Source organism: Bacillus rossius, chromosome 1 (assembly GCF_032445375.1).
Source record: "Bacillus rossius redtenbacheri isolate Brsri chromosome 1, Brsri_v3, whole genome shotgun sequence".
Taxonomy (NCBI): domain Eukaryota; kingdom Metazoa; phylum Arthropoda; class Insecta; order Phasmatodea; family Bacillidae; genus Bacillus; species Bacillus rossius.
Genome location: NC_086330.1, coordinates 234,226,285 through 234,234,706, shown reverse-complemented (window position 1 = coordinate 234,234,706; position 8,422 = coordinate 234,226,285).

Sequence of the window (8,422 nt, the reverse complement as noted above, 5' to 3'; positions counted from 1 at the left end):
AAATAATGTTAACAAAACAAATCATGGTTGCTATGGCAACGACGGCAATGGAGCGAATAGCGTGTCCATAGAGTAATAACTCTATAATCACGTGTGATTATAGTATGAACCATCGAGAAGAAGAGTACCTAACGAGTACAGAGTCCATGCACAAGAAAAAAATAACGAAAAATGGACACAAGTTAATGCAATGGTCCGACCATACCTGATATCATTTACGAGTCGGAATAATGACACGACCTTTGGAGTGTACAGAAAACATAATAAATGGTTCCTCGGTGCTAAAGAAATAGACTTTCTAGTAGTATATGATAGTATCTCCGAGATCAGGATGCAGGATGTGGATTGTGATTATCGGTCCGCCATATTGGATTGTGACGTAACAGCGGCCATCTTGGATAAGCGTAACAGGACACAACGTAACGGGACACAACGTAACGGGACATAACGTAACGGGACAAGTAATTTATGGCGGCCATCTTGGATCCGCCATTTTGGATGACGTAATTGTGTTCTAGAATATTCCGGCGATGTGTTTTCCGCCATATTGGATGATTACGTCACCGTTGCAATTTCCGTTATGGCCACCATCTTGAAAATCTTTAATTATTATCCGATTTTAAAGAAATTTTTTTAAAAATTATAAAAAAAATCATTTAATAAAAATTTAATAAAAATTAAAAAAAACATATATGACATGGAGCTCAGAGTCCTCGGTTCGAACCCGACGAGTGTAAAAAATAAAAATGGCGACCGATCCAACCCTCACAGTGGCTGCTGGCATACTGACCCCCACCACATGTTTCATAGCATATATATCATCCGGCAGTATGATGTCATGTCCGCCATCTTGTCTTCATACGCTGGAGACCACCATCTTGTTTTCGTCTGCTAGAGTGTGCCGATACCATGTTAGTATAATTATCTGGTCACCATACTTTTGTCCTCAACAGTTGACATTGAAAATTAACCTTGGCCTTTGACTTGACCTTGAAATTTGGCCTTGACCTTGAAATTTGACCTTGACCTTGTACTTTGATGTTGACCTTGAACTTTGACCTTGACCTTGAACTTTGACCTTGAACTTTGACCTTGACCTTGACCTCGAACTTTGACCTTGAACTTGAACTTCGACCTTGACCTTGAAATTTGACATTGACCTTGAAATTTGACCTTGACCTAGAAATTTGACTTTGACCTAGAAATTTGACCTTGACCTTGAAATTTGAATTTGACCTTGAAATTTGACCTTGACCTTGAAATTTGACTTTGTCCTTGAAATTTGACTTTGTCCTTGTCGACCATTATGGATCCGACATTTTATGTTCAGTACATGCTACCAGGAGCTACCACCTGCTGGAGTACGCCATCTTGTGTGTGTACTTGTATTATAGAGTACATTTCCATCTGGATAATTTTATTCTAACCCGCTACAGTGCAGTAATCATTTATTACGGAGGTGCCCCCGCCATCTTTAAATTCGGCCGCCATCTTGAAATCATGTAATAATGTAGCTAGAAAAGCGGGAAAAAATCCAAAATTCATTAAATAAATCACTCATTAACTTACATATCGATTCGATCCGCTCCAGTCCTTGGTTCGATCCTCGATCGATGCAATAATGTTTAATTTTATGAAAAAAATAATAATTTCAATAAACCATGTTCAACATTCGTAAAGAGACTCTAAATCCTCTACGACCACCATCCTATCAGACATCAAGACCACCATAGTGGAAATGCGTAATTTTAATGCTAGAGATTCGGGAAAAAGTTCAAAATTCATTAACTAAATTTGTAATATATATACTGATTGATTAGATCGACTTAGTTCCTAGGTTCGATCCCTGGCCGATACAAAACAACTTTAATATTTTAAAAAAGTACCACTAAAGTGGCAGGTTTGAGAAATAAAACACCACAAAGTCTTTTACAAACATAATATTTATTACACAATTTCTATCCTACTACAGAATCACTTGCGAAAGCCAGCAATCTTATAAACATTTAGCCCTGCATAGACGTGCAACGACTACTTCTTAGCTCCAACAGCTCCATCAGCTCCAAATGGCTCCAACAGCTCCAAATGGCTCCAAATGCTCCAAACGGCCTCAAAATGGCTCCAACAGCTCCAACAGCTCCAAATGCTCGAACTGCCTTTTCTTTCAACAGCTCCAATGATATTGGGCTACAATGCTACGAGTCTAAGAGACTACGAGGCTACAAGGCTACGAGTCTAAAAGGATCTAGCTGGTTCCGAGTTATACATGGCTGCGAGACTGCATGACTAAAAGACCGCATGGCTCAGCACCCCATCACGCTTGCAAAGGGACATTTTGTTTTTCCAGGACGGGTGGACACCCCGAATGTACCCCGTCCTGTCTAGTTTCCCTGTTTCTGATTACTGAGTAGAGATGGGCACTCTCTCCTCATAATATTATGTCCTGGTTTATTATAATAAAAACAGATGGGTCGTCCATCAGGGGTCCGCTGGGGCCTATTAGAGGGTCTAGGGCCCGAGCCTGGTGTTGTGTTTTTGTATGTGTTACTCCTAAACTGATTGTTTGGTGAAAAAAAATTCTGGTTACACTCGGTCTATGTTTCTCCCTTGGCTTAAAACCCCCTTGCAGTTTTGATTGAACACGCAGTGTTTTCATGCCCTCTTGTAACTGTGTTAGCTGTTTCCCAAATTCAAGCAAGGTGCTTTCAAGTGTAGCATTATTAGAGTTATTTGTGTCCCTAATGTTCCTACTAGGAACATTTTTGGTTTACTGTTGCTTTCCTGTTCCCTGTTATGACTCTTGGCATAGTACAGCCCTGCCTCAATGTTTCTAAGGTTCCCTAGCAGTTGTTCAACAGTATTGTTCGGAAACAACATAACTTTTACAACAATATCAGAATGTAGCCCTCTTAACAAGTACCTAATCTTGTTAGCTTCAGACATATTTGAGTCAAGCCTATTACACAAATGTAATACATCATAAACAAAAGCCTCAAAGGGTTCCTCCCTACATTGTATCCTTGACTGGAGTCGTAAATCCAAGTCTTCTACCTGCCCTACTCGTGTAAAAGCTGCCTTCAAAGCAGTGGCAAGCTCCTCAAACTTAGTAAGGTTTTCTAAAGTTTTCTCATAACTATCGTACCAACGTCCCGCAGGTCCCCTAAGGAAGGTTAGCAGATAGGAAATGCATTTCTGTTCATTCCATCCATTAACCTTGGCTGCTCTCCTGAATTGTTTAGAAACTCTTCCACATCCTCACACTTTTTCCCTTAAAAAAGACCAGGGTCTACAAAGAATTTTCCTGCCTCCAAGTTTTCAACCTCTTCACAACTATTCCCTAACTGTAATGATCGTATTTTATCTTGTAAGTTAACTAAAGGTTCGTCATCAGAGCTACAGTTTCCTATTAAGTCCTGAATGTCTACTTTATCGTCCTCACATAAACTTAAGGTGAACCTCTGTGACATACCTCAACCCTTAAAATTATGTAATTTAAAACTTAAATCATCTCTAAGTTCATAAAGCGTACTATTATTTAATACCTGCGGGAGAAAACACAAAAAAAATTTAATGACTGTTCCCAGTCCACACAATAATAAATTCAGCCTATTAATTAAAGTCAACAAGTTAAATAAAATTTAAAATTCACTTAATAACTGTATGGGAATGTGTGTCTGTGCCTGATTATAACAAATTCCCTATGTTTAAACTTAAAGCATTATAACTTAATTAAAATAACAAAACAAATTATAAATACTACACACTAATTAATAACATAGTATTTAATCAAGTAGTTTGTTCATCCTGAAAAAAAAAACATGCCGACAGTAAAACTCAAACCCCCTAATACCAGCTGCTGTAAGAAAATAAATTAGACAAGTACCTAAATTTAAAGTGTGATTAACAACACGGGACTATTACACAAAAATACAAAACATAACTAAACACAGCTTGCCACACTCTTCTTTCCATTAAAAAAAATATAAATTTGAAACACACAACCCTTACATCAGACTTACCCAAGCCTCACACCACTTGTGACGGGGCTCAGCATAGCCTCAAGCAATTACCACCTAAAGGCTAAAACATGATTGTAACTTTGGGGGTAGAATAAAAGAAATGGTAGAGCACTAGCATGAGGTACCCGAGACCTAGTCTCCTACCTATACAGGTAGTGTAGGGAAAGTTTCACAAACTGAAAGAAAACATAATTAAACAATTCAGACACAGATTTATTATTTACCACATACTTAAACTTAACAAAATAAATAAATTCTACTAAATTAATAACAAAATAAATACATGAAGCAGGCCGTCCCACAAATACGTCAACATATTTTACTTATAGACAACATGGCCGCTCTCCCTTCGCCGCAGCTCCGCTAAGGAATAGTCTACGCCCAGACCACTACATGTATGCCTTCAACAAGACATCGATTCCCGTACTTCTTTTCCTAAAGCCTTGATTAAACTAACAATGGATTGACATTACATTATTGTATCGGGTAGGTGCTGGACGGAGATCGTCCAGCCTGAAGTTCAGTCTCACGTGCCATGACTCGCCAGTCACTTACCCTCACTACGACACAGCGTTACGGCCCCGTACCGACGTGGATCACCCGTCCAGAGAGGTCCCGCAGGCGAAAAAGCCCCGGCCCCTCTCTGGAAGAGAGTTTTTTACCTCCCAAACGAGGTCACACGGAAAACACGATCACAGGGAAAAATTCAGCCGCGGAAAATGGCTGTCCCCCTCCCGCAAGGAAAACAAAACACGCGAGGTAGATAATTCCTTCTGCGCAGGCGAGAGCCTCCCCCTTCCCCTCTCATGCTGCTCGCTTGTTCGAGCAACGTTTCCAAACTCGGACGCCAGGTTGCGACATCATGCAGGACAGAGTCCTCGAAACGTGTACACGTAGCCGAAAACGACCAAGGGAAAACACAATCTGGCGCGACACAGCGGGTTTTCTGGAACGGCGCGTTGCAACCTCTCAGCGAGCCCTTGCCAGCTACCCGCGAGAAACAGGAAACCACGCAGCCTCGCAAAAGCCCGCGGTGCCTGAAAACTACAATCACAGCAACCTATATTCCGCTACCCGTGTGTCGCAATCAACAGGCCAAGCCCGGAAACGTGCACGTACACCAACGAACGTTACCCAGATGGGATACAAAAGTAAAATAAATTTAAAAATAAGTAAATAAATTTTCAGACAGTGATAATATATTTAATTAGAGATAATGAAAAATGACCTAACTTTAAACATAATGATAAAAGAGCAAGAATCATATAAATTTTAACAATGGAACGTTGTTAACTTTATTTAGAACTTAGTTTTTGTACATTGTTTATATCGTAAACAATTCTGTGAAACATGATAAAACTGTTTATCTCCTAGAATATGTACTTATTTGAAAAAATAAAATAAAACTCCGAAAATGTTTTTTTTGGGTACTACTGTCCTAAGAAACACTGTTAAGTGTTCTAAATGCCACTAACTTAAACTAACCAAACATTTACAAAAAATTGCAGCATTTTAAATGTAACTAAATTCATTTTATCAACTTGACACCACCCGTCAGTGCTCTTCTCATCGCACAGGCCATCATGCATCATTAACACCTGCCCAGAAGCCCGTGCAACGATGCGCACAGTGTTGTGCAGATGTAAGCAGTGCACGAACGCTACGATGATAGCACCGCTACCAGCGACATTGGCAATATCACTCCGCCAGGTGTGGCAAGACACTTCTGCCGAACTAAGCAAAGGGTTTATGTATTTCTTTTCAGGGATTAACTAAATCTTGAAACAGTTTTCAACTACTTTTCTCATAAATAAAAAAGTGTTCAAAGTGCGAATATATCGTAAAACTGACCGCTTCTGTTTTCCCATGCTCTGCGCTTTTTGGTGGGAGTTAGCATCTCCCTCTGGCCCAGCGCTGGGGAGACGAATCAGTCACTGTCGGGAGTTCGCAGAGGCTGGCAGCCTCCAGGCCACGAGGAAACACGACCTTAGTGCGCAATCGAGCATGGTGGTGGAGAGGTCCGCCATGTCGGTAGTTTAGTACTGCACATCATGCGCACAGTCAACACGACGACATATATACATTAAGTAAAGTGTCGGAGTTCATGTATGTATTTTAGTATTAGCTCCAGAGACTTTGTTCCACATAGAAACATCTGCCAGGGTAGTATAGTGCCACACATCATGTACACAGTCATTACGATAGAGTTCATGTCTCAAGTAAAGTGTTAGGGTTTCGTGTGTGTACTTTAGCCTTAGCTTCGGGAATTGAGTTCCACACTGAAAGTCTGCTGCATCACTCATCGGGAAGAGACCTTCACTAGCAACTTAATTAGTGCCACCCCTGGAAGGATCCAACCTCTTTAGTAAATTGTTAGTGTTCCATGTACATACGTTACTATTAGCTTCAGAGACTTTCTTCAATGCGGGAACATCTGCCGCATCACCCGTCGGGAAGAGACCTTCACTAGAAACATAATGAGTGCCGCCACTGGAAAGGGTCGCATTAGTGCAGAGACATCTATCCGATAACAGAAATGTTCAGAAGTACGATAGCACCATGTACCTCGTTCCAGGGCTAATAAACCACTATAATTTATACGTGTATTGTTATCTTCATTTAATATGGTGTCCCAGGTATCCTCAACAACACAGGGGGTCCTTCAGTCAACACGCCTCTGCTTCCAGTCATGTGGCTGAACAGAACGAACCCTGAGACCCACTTATTTTCCTTACGGACTCGATATTTACTACAGGGAGGCAGATGGAGCGGTGTCAAACTGTTCAAAACAGTCTACTATTGGTAAACTACTTGAAATTTCGAAATGCGATTTATCAGTCATCAACTAGAATGCGAGGACACAAAATGTCAATTTTTACAATTATTATATATCATATTTTTATAAGATGATCTACTCTAAAAAATTACCATTTAAATATTTACAAAAATGTTTTAAATTATAATCATTGAGATTTGTTTCCGTATAGGTAGTAGACACACCTTTTTTTCACAATTAGATGAAGAAAATATTATTATTCCTATTTTAAATGGCATTAGTACAAAATTTCACTAGGAAGTACCAAAATTTCGCTTTAAGGGGATTGTTTTTAGGAATCTAATGTAGACAGTGACATTTTACTTATTGTGAAGGTTACATGTATAAAAAACATGCAAGTAAACATAAAATCTTCTTTACATGTATGTACCGTAAACTGGGCCAACTTTGACCCACTTTTTTCAGTTTTTCAAATTTGATGCTTCTGATCTTTTGCATTAGTAAAGTAAGTAGGGAGAGCGTGCCGACTCTGGAACATAGACGAGGGGGGAGCGGGGTAATCCGGGGATTATCCCATTTTTTATGGTTTTTTACGCTTTTTTTATGGTTTTTTATGTGCAAATCCAGTTTTTTATGTGCTAATCCAGTGGCTAATCCGCAAATCCGCAAATCCGCAAATCCGCAAATCCGCAAATCCGCAGATCCGCAAATCCGCAAATCCGCAAATCCGCAAATCCGCAAATCGCAAATTCGCAAATTCGCAAATCCGCCATTTTGTATTTCTAGAAATTTCCACCAACTTCGAATCGTGACGTCATGATTCTGTGTCGTCTGCTGGAGGCCGCCACCTTGATTTCTTCTGGCCGCCATCTTGTTTCGTCTGCTGGAGGCCGCCATCTTGATTTTTCCTGGTCGCCATCTTGTTTCGTCTGCTGGAGGCCGCCATCTTGATTTTTCCTGGTCGCCATCTTGTTTCGGCTGCTGGAGGCCGCCATCTTGTGTGACGTCATATAGTTCTGTTGGTCGCCACCAGGTAGCAGCAGGTATTATTTTATTTTAACTAAAATATTTTCAGTGCCGAGGCTGGGATTCGATCCATGGGACGTGAAAACGTCCAGGATGTCGTGGTTACGAGGCGGACGCCTTGACCACTAGACCACGAGACCAATTGGAATATGGTGGAATAAATAATCTATATATGCTACGTACTGACGGCAAGTTTATGATAAATGGGGGAGGGTGTTTTTGCCTTCCTTAATGCATACCTAAGGCGCCACATTTGAAATTAAAATTATTATACAGCCGCCATCTTTAATTCCAGCACAGACTACCAGATGGCGCCAAATTCAAAAATTAGTTGCCAGAGGTGCCGCCATCTTGGTTCTCAAGTTGGCTGGTAGATGTCGCTAGTATCGCGCGCCAAATTCAAAAATTAGTTGTCAGAGGCGCCGCCATCTTGGTTCTCAAGTTGGCTGGTAGATGTCGCTAGTATCGCGCGGCAAATTCAAAAATTAGTTGCCAGAGGCGCCGCCATCTTGATTCTCAAGTTGGCTACCAGAGTGTGCCACCGTCGCCATCTTTATTTCATATTTCAGCTGCCAGGGCACAGCACCATTCGATAGATCGA